At 40.9% G+C, this 16,652-nt stretch overlaps 1 protein-coding gene across 9 annotated transcripts in view; it reads left to right on the forward strand.

Moving 5' to 3' along the window:
- Positions 1–4,212: 4,212 nt before the first annotated feature.
- Positions 4,213–16,652, forward strand: part of ATP4A (ATPase H+/K+ transporting subunit alpha) — a 112,669-nt gene continuing 100,229 nt past the window's right edge. For 3 of the 9 annotated variants that reach the window (XM_074218893.1, XM_074218890.1, XM_074218899.1), the window contains exons 1-5: positions 4,213–4,320; positions 5,602–5,703; positions 7,952–8,070; positions 11,615–11,698; positions 12,870–13,040. The gene's annotated coding sequence lies outside the window, so the exon portion shown is untranslated. Of the gene's footprint in view, positions 4,321–5,601; positions 5,704–7,276; positions 8,071–11,614; positions 11,699–12,392; positions 12,534–12,653; positions 12,764–12,869; positions 13,041–16,652 lie in introns of those variants that run through there. The other 6 variants (XM_074218897.1, XM_074218896.1, XM_074218895.1 and 3 more) reach the window with 6 other exon arrangements.

Consider the following 16,652-nt stretch of genomic DNA (forward strand, 5'->3'; position numbering starts at 1 on the left):
GTCACATATGTTCCAGGCTAAGAGCTATGAAGGGTTAACACAGAAATAATTATGTGCTTTAACCAGCAAGATGTACTTCAGAGCTTAGATAAGGGAGTAGCTGCATGTCTGAGCTAACAAGGTGTATTTCCAGGCTCAGATAGATAGCACATTCTGAGATAATTACCTTCTGCACTTTGTTTATCAAATCACTGTTTGGTTCTCAAAACAATCACCTAAGACATACACAAGGTATGCATGTGAAAAAAATGCTTGCTAAAACGCTTATGTAATTGGTTACATAAATGTAGTGTATAAAGTATGTATCCTGTGATCAATAAACGAACCAGCTTATGCATCATATTGATGTCTGCCTGAGTTCCCTCCTCCAGACTCGACACACCTGGCCCTGTGGTCCTGGACAGGCTATCCAATCCCAGGCCCTTGCAAGAAGTAAAAAAGAAAATGTGTTATATCTGACCACTCTCCCCCACAGTCCACCCTCTCCTCCATCACTCACATCACCCCCTTCGCCCTGTCCCCCTTCTCTTCTTTTTTACTCTAAATGTCATTGAGCATATATATATATATGTATATATACATACACACATATATATAATAAAAATCTTATTATATGAAATATCTTAATGTATTCCACCTCTCCTTTCTCTTACTCCCATTACATTTCCCTTTTAGCCATTGACTCCATTTTTATACTACATCTTCAAATCCTGCTTTCTCTTGTGCTTCATCTATAAAAGCTCCTTCTACCTTCTCTATTAAATGAGAAGTATCATATGAGTATTATCAGTATCATTTTTCTATGCAGGAATACATGCAGTTCATCATCATGAAGTCCCTCATATTTTACCCTTCTCCATTCCCTATGCTTCACCTGAGATCCTGTAGATCAAACTTACTGTTCCACTCTGGTTGTTTCAACAAGAACAATTGAAATTCCCCTGGTTCACTGAGAGTCCATCTTCTCCCCTGGAAGAGGATGTTCAGTTTTGCTAGGTAGTTGATTCTCAGTTGAATTTTGAGCTCTTTTGCCTTATGGAATATTACATTCCAAGCCCTTTGAGGTCTTAATGTAGTTGCTGCTAAGTCCTGTGTGATCTTGACTGCAGCTCCATGATATTTGAATTGTGTCCTTCTGGCTGCTTGTAATATTTTCTCTTTGACTTGGAAGTTCTGGAACTTGGCTATAATATTCCTGGGGGTTGTTGTTTTTTTTGGATCTCTTTCCAAGGGAGATTGGTGAATTCTCTCAAATTCTATTTTGCCCTATGCTTCTAGGATATCTGGGCAATTTTCCTGTAGGAATTCTTTAAAAATGAGGTCAAGGCTCTTTTCCTGATCATGACTTTCAGGTATTCCAATAATTTTTAAATTTTATTTCCTGAATCTGTTTTCCATCAGTTGTTTTTTTCAATGAGATGTTTCACATTTTCATCTAATTTATCATTCTTTTGGTGTTGAAGTATTATGTCTTGACTTCTCGTAAAGTCAATAGCTTCCTTTAGCTCCATTCTACATCTGAAGGATTTGTTTTCCTCCGAGAGCTTTCTTATCTCTTTTTCCATCTGGCCAATTCTGCTTTTTAAAGCATTCTTCTCCTCAATAACTTTTTGAACTGTTTTATCCATTTGACTTATGCTGGTTTTTGTTTTTGTTTTTTAGGTTTTTGCAAGACAAGTGGGGTTAAGTGGCTTGCCCAAGGCCACACAGCTAGGTAATTATTAAGTGTCTGAGACTGGATTTGAACCTGGGTACTCCTGACTCCAAGGCAGGTGCTTTATCCACTATGCCACCTAGCCACCCCTTTATGCTGGTTTTTAACATGTTATTTTTTTCTCTTTTTTTCTCTTTTTTCTCTTTTTTTTCAACATGTTATTTTCTTCAGCATTTTTTTGGAATCTCTTTGACTAAGCTGCTGACTTTGTTTTTATGTTTTTCCTACATCTCTCTCATTTCTTTTCCCAATTTTTCTTCTATCTCCCTTACTTGATTTTCAAAATCTTTTTTGAGCTCTGTCATAGTCTGAGCCCAATTTCCATTTTTTCTTGGAGTATTTAGATGCAGAAGCTTGTACTTCTTCATCTTCAGATTGAGTATTTTGATTCTTCTTGGGATCATAGACAATGTATTTCTCAATGGTGTTTCTCTTTTTTCTCTGTTTACTCATTTTCCCAGCCTGTGCCTGGTTTGGGGGTACTTCTTGAGCTTTTGAGTATTATAGGGACACCCCTCACACACAAGGACATCAGTGTGTGAGGCTCTGACTGCTCTCCTGGTCTGTGAATGACCACAAGTGCACCCCTCTACCACAGGACTGAGGTGGGGGGCACCCTGTTCTATTGGAGGGCCTAGACTGTGACCAGGATCTGAATGTGGTCAGAGCCCCAGAGTCCTGTTCCAGGTACAGAGGGCAGACCTCGGAAGTCTCTCTCCACTCGCCTATCTTTGGTAGATTGAACACTCAAGGCTTAGTTGCCTGGGGGCTCCTGCTTACTGGCTCTGCCTGCTTCTGTTTTCTGAATCTGGGCTGCCAAGGCCACCACTGCTGAGTGCTCTGAGGGCTGGGTTTCATGCGCTGGCTCTGGCCGAGGACCCCTCCGCTGATCCATCAATTTGTGCCCGGTGCTCCCTGGGATTTAGGTCAGGAAACTGCCCCCTGCTGCCATAAGCCACAGCTCCTAGGCACCCTGGGGCTGCCTCCGGGATGCTGAAATTTCTTCACTCTAGTGGGCTGCCTCTCTAATCCTGTTGAGCAGAGCCTTTCCACTATTTTCCAGGTTACCTTGGTCTGAAGAATTGCCTCACTAGATCTTTCTGTGGGTTCTGTCTTGCAAAAATTTAGTTAGTCATAATTTTATGATTTTTGAAATATTATGGAGAGAATGCCTAGGAGAAGCTCTTCTCTTGTCACCATCTTGGATCTGCCTCTCCCTTATTTTTTCCTTGCAAGGCAATAGGGTTAAGTGACTTGTCCAAGGTCATACAACTAAGTAAATATTGTTTCTGAGGCTGGATTTGAATTCAAGTCCTTCTGACTCCAAGCTAAGTACTCTATCCACTGCACCACCAAGGCTGCCCCTTGTTCATTATTTTTTAATAATATTTTGTTTTTTCCCCAATTGTATGTCAAGATTTTTAGCATTCATCTTTACAAGATTTTGAGTTCTAAATTTTCCTCCCTTTCTTTCTCCCCTCCCCTCTTCCTAAAATGGCAGGAAATTTGATGTAGGTTTAATATATCTCTATATACGTATGTAACAGAAGAGAAAAATGAAGTGGAAAAAGTATGCTTCAATTTGCATTCAAAGTCCAACAGCTCTTTATCTGGATTTGAATAACAGTTCATTGTGAGTCCTTTGTACTTGTCTTGGATCACTATGTTGCTGAAAAGCACCAACTCATTCATAATTGATCATCACTCAGTATTGCTGATACTGTGTACAATGTTTTCATGGTTCTGCTCATTTCACTGTGCATCAGTTCACAAGTCTTTCCAGATTTTTCTGAAATGCCTGCTCTTTGTTTCTTATTGCAAAATAATATCCCATTACATTCATGTACCACAGCTTGTTCAGCCATTCCCCAGTTGATGGTATGCATGTTTGTAATGAAAGTTTCATTTTTTCTCCCATAGGATGGGAGACACAGAACATAAATGCTTATTAACTGAAAAATATTTTTCTACTTTTAATAATATTTTCCCCCAATTACATGTAAAGATAGTTTTTAACATCTATTTTTAAAAAATTTGACTTCTAAATGTTCTCCTTTCTTTCCTCCTGTATTCCCTACTTGAGATAATAAGCAATTTGATAATAGTCATATGTGTGCAATCATGCAAAAATATATTTCCATATTAGTCATAGTATAAAAGAAGCAGACCAAAAAGGAGAAAAAATGAAAACTAAAGTAAAAAATAGCATGCTTTGATTTGAATTCAGACTCCATTAAATCTTTCTCTGTTGTGGAGAGCATTTTTCCTTATGAGTTCTTTGGAATTATCTTGGATCATTGTATTGCTGAGAATAACTAAGTTATTTACTGTTGGGGGCGGGGGGAAGAGGCTTGGCGGTCGCTTAGAGGGGGAAACATAATCACCTTATAAGGGAATGTTACAGAACTCGGCCCCTCATTGAGTAAGAGTTCATGGGAGGGAGGACAGAGGGGATAAAAGGGTCTGCTGAGAGGTGGGGGGGAAGCGGGGAATGTGAACACAGAAGAATAAAGACTCATTACCCACCTCAGGCGCTCTGTCTGGTTCTTCCCCCATCAAAGAGTGGGGGCCGGAGGTACCCCGAAGACTCATCACGCGTTGGACTGGTGAGTAAGAGGATGGACTAGCATAAAGAAGCCGGCGTTGTAAATAAAAACCCGGCAATTTACAGTTGAACATCTTACATTATTGCTATTACTGTGTCCAGTTGTCCAGTATTCTCCTGGTTCTGCTCGCTCTTTTTTGCATCGGTTTGTGTAAGTCTTTCCAGATTTTTCTGAAATAATCTTGCTTATCATTTCTTATAGCACAATAATCCATTAAGCCTCCAGAGCTTGTTCAGCCATTCTCCAATTGGTGGACATGCCCTCAATTTCCAATTTTTTTTTTACCAGCAGAAAAGGAATTGCTATAGATATTTTTGTACCTGTGTGGTCTTTCCTCTATTTTATGTCTCATTGGGGTACAGATCTAGTAGTGGTATTGTTGGATCAAAGTTATGCAGTTTTATAGCCTTATGGGTTATAGTTCTAAATTGTTCTCCATAATAGTTGGATCAGTTCACAACTCTGCCAATAGTGCATTAGTGTCACACATAAGTTACTTAAAAAAATTATTTGGTATTTTATATTTCCCCAGTTACATGTAAAAATGATTTTTAACATTTGTTTTAAAAACTTCAGGTTTCAAATTCCCTTTTTTCTTTTCTCCCCGTGAATTGAGAAGGCAAGGCATTTGATATAGGTTAAACATGTATAGTCATGCAAAACATTTCCATAAGTCATTTGTGAATGAAAACTTAGACCAAAATAAAGTAAAAGTATGCTTCAATTTGTATTCAGACATAATTAGTTCTTTCTTTGGGAATGAATAGCATTTTCTTTTTTTTTTCTCTCTTTAAAATTGACTTGCTCAAGGCCATACCTAGGTAATTATTAAGTGTCTGAGGCTGGATTTGAGCTCAGGTCATGCTGACTGGTGCCCTATCCACTGCACCACCTAGCTGCCCCAGGAATGGCATTTTCATCAAAAGTCTTTCAAAGTTATCTTGGATTGTTACATTGCTGAGGATAGCTAAGACATTTATTGTGGATCATCTTACAATATTGCCGTTACTTTGTACAGAGTACATTTTACTTTCCTTCAGCTTATGAAAGTCTTTCCAGATTTTCTGAGAGAATCCTGCTCATTATTTCTTATAGTAGAATAGTAAGTTGAAAAATATTTTTTAAAAATTCATTGAGTCTTAGAGATTAAGTATTATTCCTTTATCTGCATTATGTTCTTATCTGAATTTTTTATATGTTGATGCTAAACAAGAAATATTCTAATTTCCTAGTTCCTTGGTTTAAACAGTTCTCATACCCCTCTCTTCCATTCCACTTCAGCTCTTACTGTTCAGTCATTTCCAGCTATGCCTGAATCTTTACTCACCATTTGGAATTTGTTTGGCAGAGATTCTGGAAAGTGACTTGCCCAAGGTCACACAGGTAAGAAGCATCTGAGTCCAGGTTTGAACTCAGGAAGATGAGTCTTCCTGACTCCAGACTTAGACTCCAAGTAGACTATAGCAATATCCTTCTAACTGGGTCTCCCTGCTTCAGGTGTCTCCCCACTGCAATCCATCTTCTACTCAGTTGCTAATGTGATTATTCTAAAGTATAGATCTTACCATATCACCCTCCCCCTACTCCCCCTCAGTGAGATTCAACAGTTCCCTATTTCTTCCAGGATCAAATACGAAGTCTTCTGTTTGGCATTTAAACTCGTTATAACCCAACCTTTTCCTACCTGTCTACATTATTCCCTTCTATATGCTTTAACAATTCATCAACACTGACCCCCTTGCTTCTATCTCCTTTCTCAATGCCTTAATCACCTGGTTGTCTCTCATATTTTTCCTCCATACTAACAGGTCTCTTAGATTCTTTTTTTTTGGGGGGAGGGGGTTTGTAAGGTAATAGGGTTAAGTGACTTGCCTAAGGTCACACAGCTAGGTAATTATCAAGTGTCTGAGGGCAGATTTGAACTCAGGTTCTCCTGACTCCAGGGCGTCAGCTATTCATTGCACCACCTAGCCGTCCCTATTAGATTCTTTCAAGACCGCTTCCTCCTTTTTCGGGAAGTCCCCATCCCTGCAGCCATTAGACTAGAGCCTTACCAACTGGGAGTATCTTCACCCCCTAGCCACCCCATCTTCACCCCCTTTAAATATCTTATATATTCCCAGTTGTTTGCATGTTGTGATCCTCATTAGAATGTAAGCTCCTTGAGGGCAGGGGACTATTTTTGCCCTTATTTTTAACTCCAATGCTTTCACACTGCCTGAAAAATAGTGAGAATATTTAATTAACCTGAATGTTCCAGGTAAATCTCTGAGGCTAAATATTGCTGACCTGCCTTGGTAGAGGGAATTTTCTCACCTGTCCAATGCATGGGTACATGCTCTTTCCCTCAAAGTTTTCACAGCTCTTTACAAGCATTAAATTGTATATGATTCCTTCAAACATACAAGAAACCAATTGTCAAATAGCTTAGAATTTAATCACTAGGTTAAATATATTTATTTTTTAATATTTTATTTATCTTTCCAACTACAGTCAACAATCCTTTTTTGCAGGGTTTTGGATTTCACATTAATCTCCCTCCCCTTGACAGAAAGCCAATAAATGTATAGCTATGTTAAACAGATATCCACATTAGTCATATTGTAAAAGAATCAAATGGAAATGGGGGGAAACAGAGAGAAAAAAAACATAATACATAATACAACTTTTAAAAATTGAAGCTAGTAAGTAAGCTTTGGTCTGCATAGGTTAAATATTTCTAATCAAAATACATTTTTATTAATAAATTTGATGTTTTTACTTCTCTCCTTGTATTCCTCCCTACCCCATCTCCTGGTGAGTCATCTCAGTAGATCACCATTTCCTGGAGCAACTTGGGTCCACATCTCAGCGAGGCACTAGATGGCGTTTGAACCTTACTCTTCTTAAGGGAAGCTAATTGGTTTTTGGCTTCTCTCATTTTGGCAGAAGTTACTTACCCTTTGTCCACCTTAGTAGTTTCTTAGTTTATGCTCTAGGGTTGAATTTCAAAATATTAAAATGTAGAATTTTTTTATGTTTTTATTACTTTTGACCCTTTCCCTTGGAATAGTTTCTCAATTTCTCTTTTTTCTGTATTCATTGATTTAGACACAGATGAACATGGATTTATGCAGTTTTAATAGATGTGAAAATATAGTGATTATGAAATCACTCTCTCCTACTCCCCCACCGAATCAGTCATCATCATATCTTTCTTATCTTTCCAACACCCTCTTCTCCTCCTCTTCTAGGCTGAGAATGCTGAGAGTTTGCCTAACCATGATGGGTGGGGTTGGCCGGAGAGATTCTGAAAACCTTCTTTAAATATAATTAGCCAGGGTGAGGGGGGAAGAGGTCTTCATGCTCACCAGGGTTCCATCACTGAGAAGGATTTGCAATAGCTGGAGGCCTGCCATAGGCTCTGGAAGATCCTGTTCCCTGAATGGTATCTCCTCTCTTTGACCTTGCATGAACCCGGCATCCTAGAATTCTCTAAACGCATCCCTGAAATCCCAAAACTTGGCTGTAAATTGCAGCCATATGGTCGTTTTTTTAAATAATGTTCTCTGATCTGGAGCAGATTCATAAGATCCCCAAATGGCTCCTTCAAGGCAGAGAGATCTCAGAATTTGCTCTTATTTCTCTTCAGGATGTTATAAAATTCACAAAGCAAAATTCTCCTGGGACTAAATCTCTTTTGAAGTTCAGAAGAACCTACAAGTGTTATTTCCCCATTTTAGAGATGAAGAAACCAAAAGTCAGAGAGAGGTAAAAAGACTTTTCCATTGTCACAAAGCTAGTAACAGAAGTAAAATTTGAACCCAGACTTTCCTAATTCCAAGTCCAAATATGCTTCTTCTTTCTAAGCCTCCTTCCCCCATGTTAGCCCCAGAGTATCCTTCATTAACTACATATACATTGCATGCATGGGGTGGAGATATTTGGTACTTTTGGTCACCTAGGTAAATATCCAATTAGAGGTTGAGTTTACTATCAAGTTGTGTTCTAGCTTAATTCTCCCTCTTGCCTGAAATGTTGGAGCCACTGACATTTTAGCAAACCTGTATGTATCTCCTCGGACCTCTCCAAACCTGATTCCCACAACAGCTCTGATTTTTCTGAGGTTTCAATGAAATTTCATCCTGACTTCCTGACGTTTAATCTGGGAGATGTAAAATAATAGTAAAACTTAAAAATTGTTGCAATTATCTGCCCATGGCCCTTCCCTTTGAAGGTTACCTCTTTAGGTTTCTTTCTGCCATCTTGGCATTGATTCTAACAACGACATTGTCTTCATTGTAGTCTTTTTTGTTTTGCAAGGCAAAGGGATTAAGTGACTTGCCCAAGGCCACACAGCTAGGTAATTATTAAATGTCTGAGGTTGGACTTGAACTCAGGTACCTGACTCCAAGCCGGTTCTCTATCCATTGTGCCACCTAGCCACCCCCCTTCATTGTAGCCTTAATGAACATAGAATGAAAAGGAAAACAGAGTAGGCAAACTCACCTTTCCTCACACAAGATAATAATAATAATGAGATAATTACTATCTCATTATTTGCCATCTTTTTCTCTCCTGGACTTCTTGGAAGGGTAGGGTAAGTCTCTGACCTCCAAGGAGAATAAAGAATGTGGGCAAAAGGGCAATCAAACTGTGATTTTGATCCAGCAATACCAGTACTAGGTCTGTATCTCAAAGAGATCAAACAAAGGAGGAAAAGACCCACATATACAAAAATATTTACAGCAGCTCTTTTTGTGGTGGGAAAAATCAGAAATTGAAAAGATGCCCATTCATTGGGGAATGGCTGAATAAGTTGTGGTATATGAATGCAATGGAATACTATATTACTCTATAAGAAATGATGAGCAGGCACATTTTCACAAAAACCTGGAAAGATTTACATGAACTGATACTGAGTGAAGTGAGAAGAACCAGAATGTTGTACATAGTAATACTGTGTGATGATCAAGTATGATAGACTTTGCTCTTCTCACTACAGTGGTCAAAGTAAATTCTTTTTTTTTTTTAGGTTGTTTTTCTTTTGGCAAAGCAGTGGGATTAAGTGACTTGCCCATGGTCACACAGCTAGTAAATATCAAGTGCCTGAGGTTGGATTTGAACTCAGGTCCTCCTGACTCCAGGGCTGGTGCTCTAACCACTTTGCCACCTAACTGCCCCTATCAAAGTAAATTCTAAAAGATTTAGGATTGAAAATCCTAACATCCAGAGAAAGAAATATGTAGATCACAGCATACTATTTTCACTCAAAATTTTTTTTTGTTTTTTCCTTCTTGTGGTCTTTCCTTTGTCCTGATTCTTCTTTCACAGCATGACTAATAAGAAAATGTGTAACATGATTGTACATGTATAACCTATATCAGAAAGCTTTTTACCTGGGGTGGAAGGGCGGGAGAAAGACAATTTTACAAAAATGAATGTTGAAAACTTTCTTTACATATAATTAGAAAAATTAATAAATTAAACAAACAAAGAATGGTGACAGAGAAGGATTTTAACTCTGTCATCATCATCATCTTTTTAGAAAGGCTTCAGATTCTCTGGCTTACCCCCATATCTACCTTCCTCTATCCTGAATCAATCTAGGACCCATACAAAAATTCACACAGGCAATAGTTAATGCAAATGAAATAAAAGCTTCTCATCCACTCATGATACTCCTCTTTCTAACCCAGGGTTCTTAACTTTTTTGAGTGTTTTGGACCTCTGCGTAGTCATGCTGGTGAAGTCTATGCAACACTTCTCAGAATCATGTTTTTTTCCCCCCACCAAATTACATGCAAAGATAGTTTTCAACATTAATTCTTTTGCAAGTTTTTGAGTTCCACATTTTTTTTACTATCCTTCCTTCCCTCACCCCCTCTCCATGGCAGCAAGCAATCTGATGTAGAATGGGTTTTATCATATTTACATATGAGTTCATGCTGTGGAAGAAGAATTAGAACTAAGGCGGGGGGTAGAAACATGAGAAAGAAAGAAAAAACATAAAGGAAGTTTTAAAAGTGAATAAAGTATGTTATGCTCTGCATTCAGACTCTATAATTTTTTCTTTGGATATGGATGGGCATTTTCCATAATAGGTCATCCACTATAGATGATTATCTCACAATGTTGCTATTAATGTGTATGATGTTCTCCTGGTTCTGCTCATTTCACTCAGCATCAGTTATTCGTCTTTTCAGACTTTTCTGAAGTCTGTCCTTTCATGATTTCTTATAGAATAATACTCTTCCATCACATTCACATACAACAATTTATTCAGTCATTTACCAATTGATGGGCATCCCCTCAGTTTCCAATTCTTTGCCACCACAAAATGAATTTCTATAAATATTTTTATACATATGGACCTTTTCCCCTTTTTTATGATCTCTTTGGGATGCAGACTTAGTAGTGGTATTGCTGGATCAAAGGGTATGCACAATTTTATTGCTCTTTGCACATAGTTCCAAAATGCTCTTCAGAATGATTGGATCAGTTCACAACTCCACCAATACAACATTAGTCTCCCAATTTTCCCACACATTCTCCCACATTGATCATTTTCCCTTTTTGTCATTTTAGCCAATCTGATAGTTGTGAGGTGGTATTTTAGAGTTGTTTTAATTTGCATTTTTCTAATCAATAATGATTTGGATCATTTTCTTCATATGACTGTAGATTTAATTTCTTCATCAGAATCATAAGTGCATAAAATAGGATACATGGAATCACAAAGGGAGTCAATTATAGTGAAGTTAGACAAATATTTTTTTAAAGCAAGTTTAAGGATGCCAGGGGAAGAACCACCTCCTCCTCATCTTCACTTCAGACCTCACATGATACCTAAAGTCCATACTGGTACATACACACACACACACACACACACACACACACACACACACACACACGAAAGGAAACCTGATGTGGCAAAAGAAACTGGGGCTATCAGAGACCAGATTAGGATTCCTGGGTCCTTGAGGTTTATGTGACTCATCTCTGGATCCCCATAGGCTGGGTATGTTAGAGGCGGGGAGGCCATGTCTTCATGGGGTTAGGGGTGATCAGGGCTGGGTGGTCTTGAACTTCAGTGCTAAAGACCTATAGAACTGACTGTCTGGAACCCTGAAGGACTAGAGGTGAATGGGTGGTGTTCAGGCTCTTGGGTCCTTGTGAGATTGGGAGCTGCTTGGGTGGCTCAAATGTCTGGTATAATGAAGAATAGGGATGACTGAGGTTGCATGATTGGACATTTCCCTTGCCCTAGGGCAGGGTTGTCCAGGCAGGATCACATCACCTTCATGTCTTTCAGCCACAGTTCTGGGCAGATTCCTGACCATCGTCCTGGCCCATGGAGACATTTACTTGGATACCTCCCATTATTTTATCTGCAAAGGTGAGGGGGCTCCAAGTTCTCTCATTTAGTATCTCTTACATCTGTGCTTCTGCAGTCTCCTTCCATTACTCCCCATCTGTCTCTTCTGATGGACCCAGTGCATTATTTGCAGTGTCTGGTGGGGAAATCAAAGCTTGCCTTCACTGGCTTGGACCTGATGGAGAGGAAGTGACTTTTAGAGGGTCCCCCTTTTCAGCCAAGTCCATCAATGAGTCTTCAGTGGGGTTGTGAGTGACTCTGAGTGAGCCAGGTCAAGGTGGGCCCCTAAAGTGCACAGAAGGTATTGGAGACACTGGGGAGGAGCAAACATGAGAGATATGAGAGATCCAGTTCCTGGCCATCTGTGCATGAGTGTGTGTGTGTGTGTGTGTGTGTGTGTCAGGGAGGAGGAGGATGGAGATGGAGCATGGAGGGATTGTGGGGGAGGACTTGGGAAACCACTAGGGAGAGCATGAAGTGGGGAAAGGCCCACTCCTAACTCAGGGACTTGGGAAATGGGTGATCTCTGTGGGGAAGGGAAGTCAGGTCTTCCTCTGAAATGGAAGGGGGGGAGATGAGGAACCCTAGGTGGGGAACCTTGTAGAAACAAGAGATGTAATATTGGGTGGGGCAGGAGGTGGAGAAAGGGGGGATTCCTCTAGGAAAGAGCAACAGGGTCCCTTTCCCTACCTTTCACTCTTCTTGCCTCCCCCAGAGAAGCTGGGTATCTTGAACCTTAACTTCAATCCTACATTGGGAAGGAGGGGGCTGTTGTGGAGTTGTAGTGCCAGGTCTCAGGGACCCCCCCAGCCCCAGATTACTCGGGAGCATCAGGACTTGGTCCTGGGAAATAATGGTGAGTGAAGGAGTAGAGACCAGGATGCTTTGGTTCCTAAACTGGAGGGGCACCCTGAGGGAGTGGGGGTCTAAGAGATAGGTTTTCTAGGTCTCTTCTGTATGTCTGCTGCTCCCTTAGGTTGGGTGTTAGTGCAGGATGGTACCCTGATCATCTGGGATACACTTGCAAGGCATCTATAGCCTAGGGCATGGAGAGCTGGTGGGAGACCATGAAGCTGACAGTGACATGTGAGCACAGGGAGTGGGGACACAGCTCTGTTTCTTTGCCTATTTTCCTGTCCCTTTTGGGGTCCAGTTTATACTCTGACACCCTCCTTTCCCTTCTACCTCACAGTCCATCCCAGGCTGGAAGGACCCAAGGAGAACATGGTATGGATGTATAGGGGTAGTCTAACTACACTGACTGTGTGGGTACATGGGGAGCCAGTCCTGGAGCTCAGTCACTCTTGGAGGACCAGTTGCCTCCAGGAAGCTGGATAAGGGGTGCCTCAGATGCACCTTCCAGGTGAGTATACTAAACTCTCTGGGCTGGGGAGAGGAGAGAGAGAGATTGAGACATTCTGAGAGACGAGAGAGAGAGAGAGAGAGAGAGAGAGAGAGAGAGAGAGAGAGAGAGTTTGATTGAGAGAGAGAGAGAGATCGGGACCCTGAGCTAGAGCAACAGAGCCACAGAGTCAGACACAGAGATAGAGATAGACAGACAGACAAAGGCAAAGAGAGTCAGACAAACACTGAGAGACAGAGACAGTTATAGAGACAGCGATAGACAGACAGACAGACACACACACACACACACACACACACACACACACACACACACATACATAGATGGGATGGGGGGCAGGGGGTAGGGCAGGTCTGAGCTCCCAAGGCAGTGGGATCTGGGGCATAGGTTCAAAGGTTCAGACACTGGAATTCTCTTCCCATTTCTGACCTCAGTTTACCCCTAAGGAGAAGACACCCCAATGAAGTTCCTGGCCTCTAATTCATTTGGCATTTTGGAGCTGGAGAACCAGGTGCCAAAAGATGAGCCTGAGGCTGAGATCTGTACCCCTAAATATCTTTCCCTTTCTCTCTTTACTTCTCTGAATTCTTAAGGGAGGGGGGGATAGGGAGCTGGGAACCTGAGTTTCTGAAGAGGTTTGGTGCTGGGGGAGTCTGAACTCCTCAATTCGTTGCCTTCAAGGATTAAGTTTTGATGAGATTGGGAGCCTAGAAAACAGGGTGTCTGAAGGCTGGAGCTGAAGGCCTAGATGCCTCTGACAGGGTGGGTATAGGGGTGGGACAGGATCCACAATTATTGAGTGTATGGGGATCCAGGATACCAGTGTCCTTAAAGGTGTGAGGATAAGAGGTCTGCTTTCCCTCTCCCCAAAGATCTGCTGGTGCCTCCCCGGCCTCCTGCCCCTTTTTCTTCTTTATTTCCTCCCCTCCAGAGTCATCTTCTACAGTTCTGGGTCCTGGGCCATTTTAGGCTTGTCTTGGCCCTTCTCCTCATTCTAACCTTGGGAATAGACACCTGTGTTGCTACTCTCGACATGTGGGGCTGTTTGCCTGGGTTTCCCCAGGCTTTAAGAGAGAGCAGAAGAGGGGTGAGCCAGGCTGAGAGGCAGAGGGGCCAAGAAAGGGTGGGAAATAAGTGTAGGAGGAGGACTGCCTCTGATCCCAGACACAGGCCTGGGGACTGACTCCCTGCCTTTCTTCCTTCAGCAAGTTGCAAAGATTCTTCCCAAGAAAAGTATTCCCCAATGTCTCAAAACTTGAGGCTTGAAAACCATGGTCTGGTGATTGCTTGGGAAATTGGGGGAGAGGTGGAAAGGGGGATGGTTCTAACTTAGAATAAAACTGATTTCATGGTTTTTACTGGTCTCTAGGATTCATTCTGGAGAGGAGAAGGGGATATGAAGGCATTAATGGGAAAGAACAGAACACTGGGGACTCCTGCCAGGGCTTTAGTTAATGCTTGGGTCTGCAGAAGATCAAGGCCTGAGACCTCAAAAATCTGGATGTCTGAGGGGAGTGGTGACTGCCAGGCAACTCTCTCCAAGTGGTTGAGGCTGGGACCTGGAATCAGTGTAGGAAAGGACGAGAGATCCTGCCCTGCACTGGGTCAATGAGGTGATAGAGGTGGAGACTGGGGCATCTGGAGAGGCCCAAGAAGGATGAGAAGGGTAGAAGGGGCTTGGGATTCACCCCCGTCACCGAGAGAGTGTGCTCATTGGGGAACTGATCCTTGATTGATTGTCCCCATGAGGGGATACTTCCTCTACTCATAAAAGATCAGCACTTGCTTTGCAATAGAGAGCTGTCTTAGAGTCACTGAGAAAGAAAATGACTGACCCTTGGTCACAGAGCCAATGTAAATAAAAGCATGGAAAAAGTATGCATTAAGTGATTATTTGGTACTAAGAACAGGGGTATAAATATAAAATCAAAGGTAGTCCTTTGCTTCAAGCAGCTCACATGCTAGTGGGAAAGTACACAGTGGCCACAGAGCACTTTGGACTTAAAAGTTCCAGGGATGGTGAATGGGGACAGAAGGAAGCAGGTTGACACCTCATTCAGGAACAGTGGTAGAGTTGATTTGATCATAGTTAATTTATATTTCCTTACTAGAGGAAGGGAGGCAAAGAAAGGGCTTAAAGGTAGTTGGGTTGAAGAGGAAATAGTGTCCTGGGAGAAATGATTAACAATCAGGAGTGTCATACATAAGTAGACTTGAGCCCAAGTCTTTCTGACACCAAGGTTCTATCTAATTCATCATGATGATTCATTTTCCTGTTTCTCACTTCTCCCACCCCCATACTATTGAGCCTAAATCTGTTTCTCTGTAGAAGGTATTTTGTGCTTTACTAGGGCATTGTCCCTAGGCTATCTTGGTTAATGTTCTGTTTAAAATACGGTACCTAAAAAGGAAAAGATGAAATAATTAATGACCTGAATTGAATTCCCAGCTCTTTCATAATAGGCCCTTTCCCTATCTAGTCCTGTTTACTCTTATGTACAATGAGAGGGATGTTCTATTTGCTTCTGCTCATCTCAGACAGTTCTGATGTCACTTTCCTGCTCATATTCTTCTGGGAAGGGGATGAGGATAGAAGAAAAGCTTCATGGGGAAGAGAGGTCATGGTGGAAAAACGTATAAACATAAGAACTCAGGGAGATAGAAATATTCAAGATGAGAAGGGTGATATATGCAAAAGTCAAGAAGAGTCCAAGAAAGATGAGATTAAGAAAAACCTGTGGATTTAATATCTAAAAGATAGAGAAATTTCCAGGCAAGTAGTAGAACTTAAGCTCACAGGACAGTGAAGGACATAGGACTTGAGTCCATCTTCTTACTCTAAAGGAGTTCATATCCTAAAGGGAAAATAAGAGAGGAACAGTATTAAGCCAGTCTAACTGGAGAGTAGAATTCATGGAGGGGAGTAAAGTGTAAGAAGCCTGGAAAGGAGAGAGGCGGATAGGTTATGAGGGTGTTGAATGCCAAACAGAGGATTTTGATCCTAGAAGCAATAGGGAGCCATTGGAGTTTCTTGAGGAGGAGAGGTGATAAGATTATGTTTCATCTTTGAATCAGCTCCAATGAGAATGGGTTCAAGAATTGTCTACCACATTCCATTTTCCTCTCTATTGCAAAAGTTCTTCCTTGCATACCTCTTTTATGTAAGGAAATTTGCCTCATTCTTCCTCTGCCTTCCTCCTTCTCCCAATGCATTCCTTTTTCACACCCCTTCATTTTTTTTAGAGATCATTTCAATATAATCAACTCACATCCCTGTGTTTGAATATCATATTTATTATTCAGTTCTGTTTTTTTTTTAAATCAGGAAAACTTGAAAGTCCTCTATGTCAAATATTCATGTTAATTTGGTAAGTTATTCTTGGTTGAAATTCTAGATTCTTCATGGACACTTGACCAATTCTAATTTTTAAGAAATTATTTTCTTCAGTGAGATTTGGTGCTATTTTCTATTTGGTCAATTCTGCTTTTTTTATTTAGTATTTTATTTTCCCTCAGTTACATGTAAAAACATTTTTTACATTTCATATTTTGAGTTCCAAAATCTTTCCCCTCCTCCCCTTGCTCCAATTTCATTGAGGCCAGTAACTTGAC

The sequence above is a fragment of the Macrotis lagotis genome, chromosome 1 (genome assembly GCF_037893015.1).
Source record: "Macrotis lagotis isolate mMagLag1 chromosome 1, bilby.v1.9.chrom.fasta, whole genome shotgun sequence".
In the NCBI taxonomy this organism is placed as follows: Eukaryota; Metazoa; Chordata; class Mammalia; order Peramelemorphia; family Peramelidae; genus Macrotis; species Macrotis lagotis.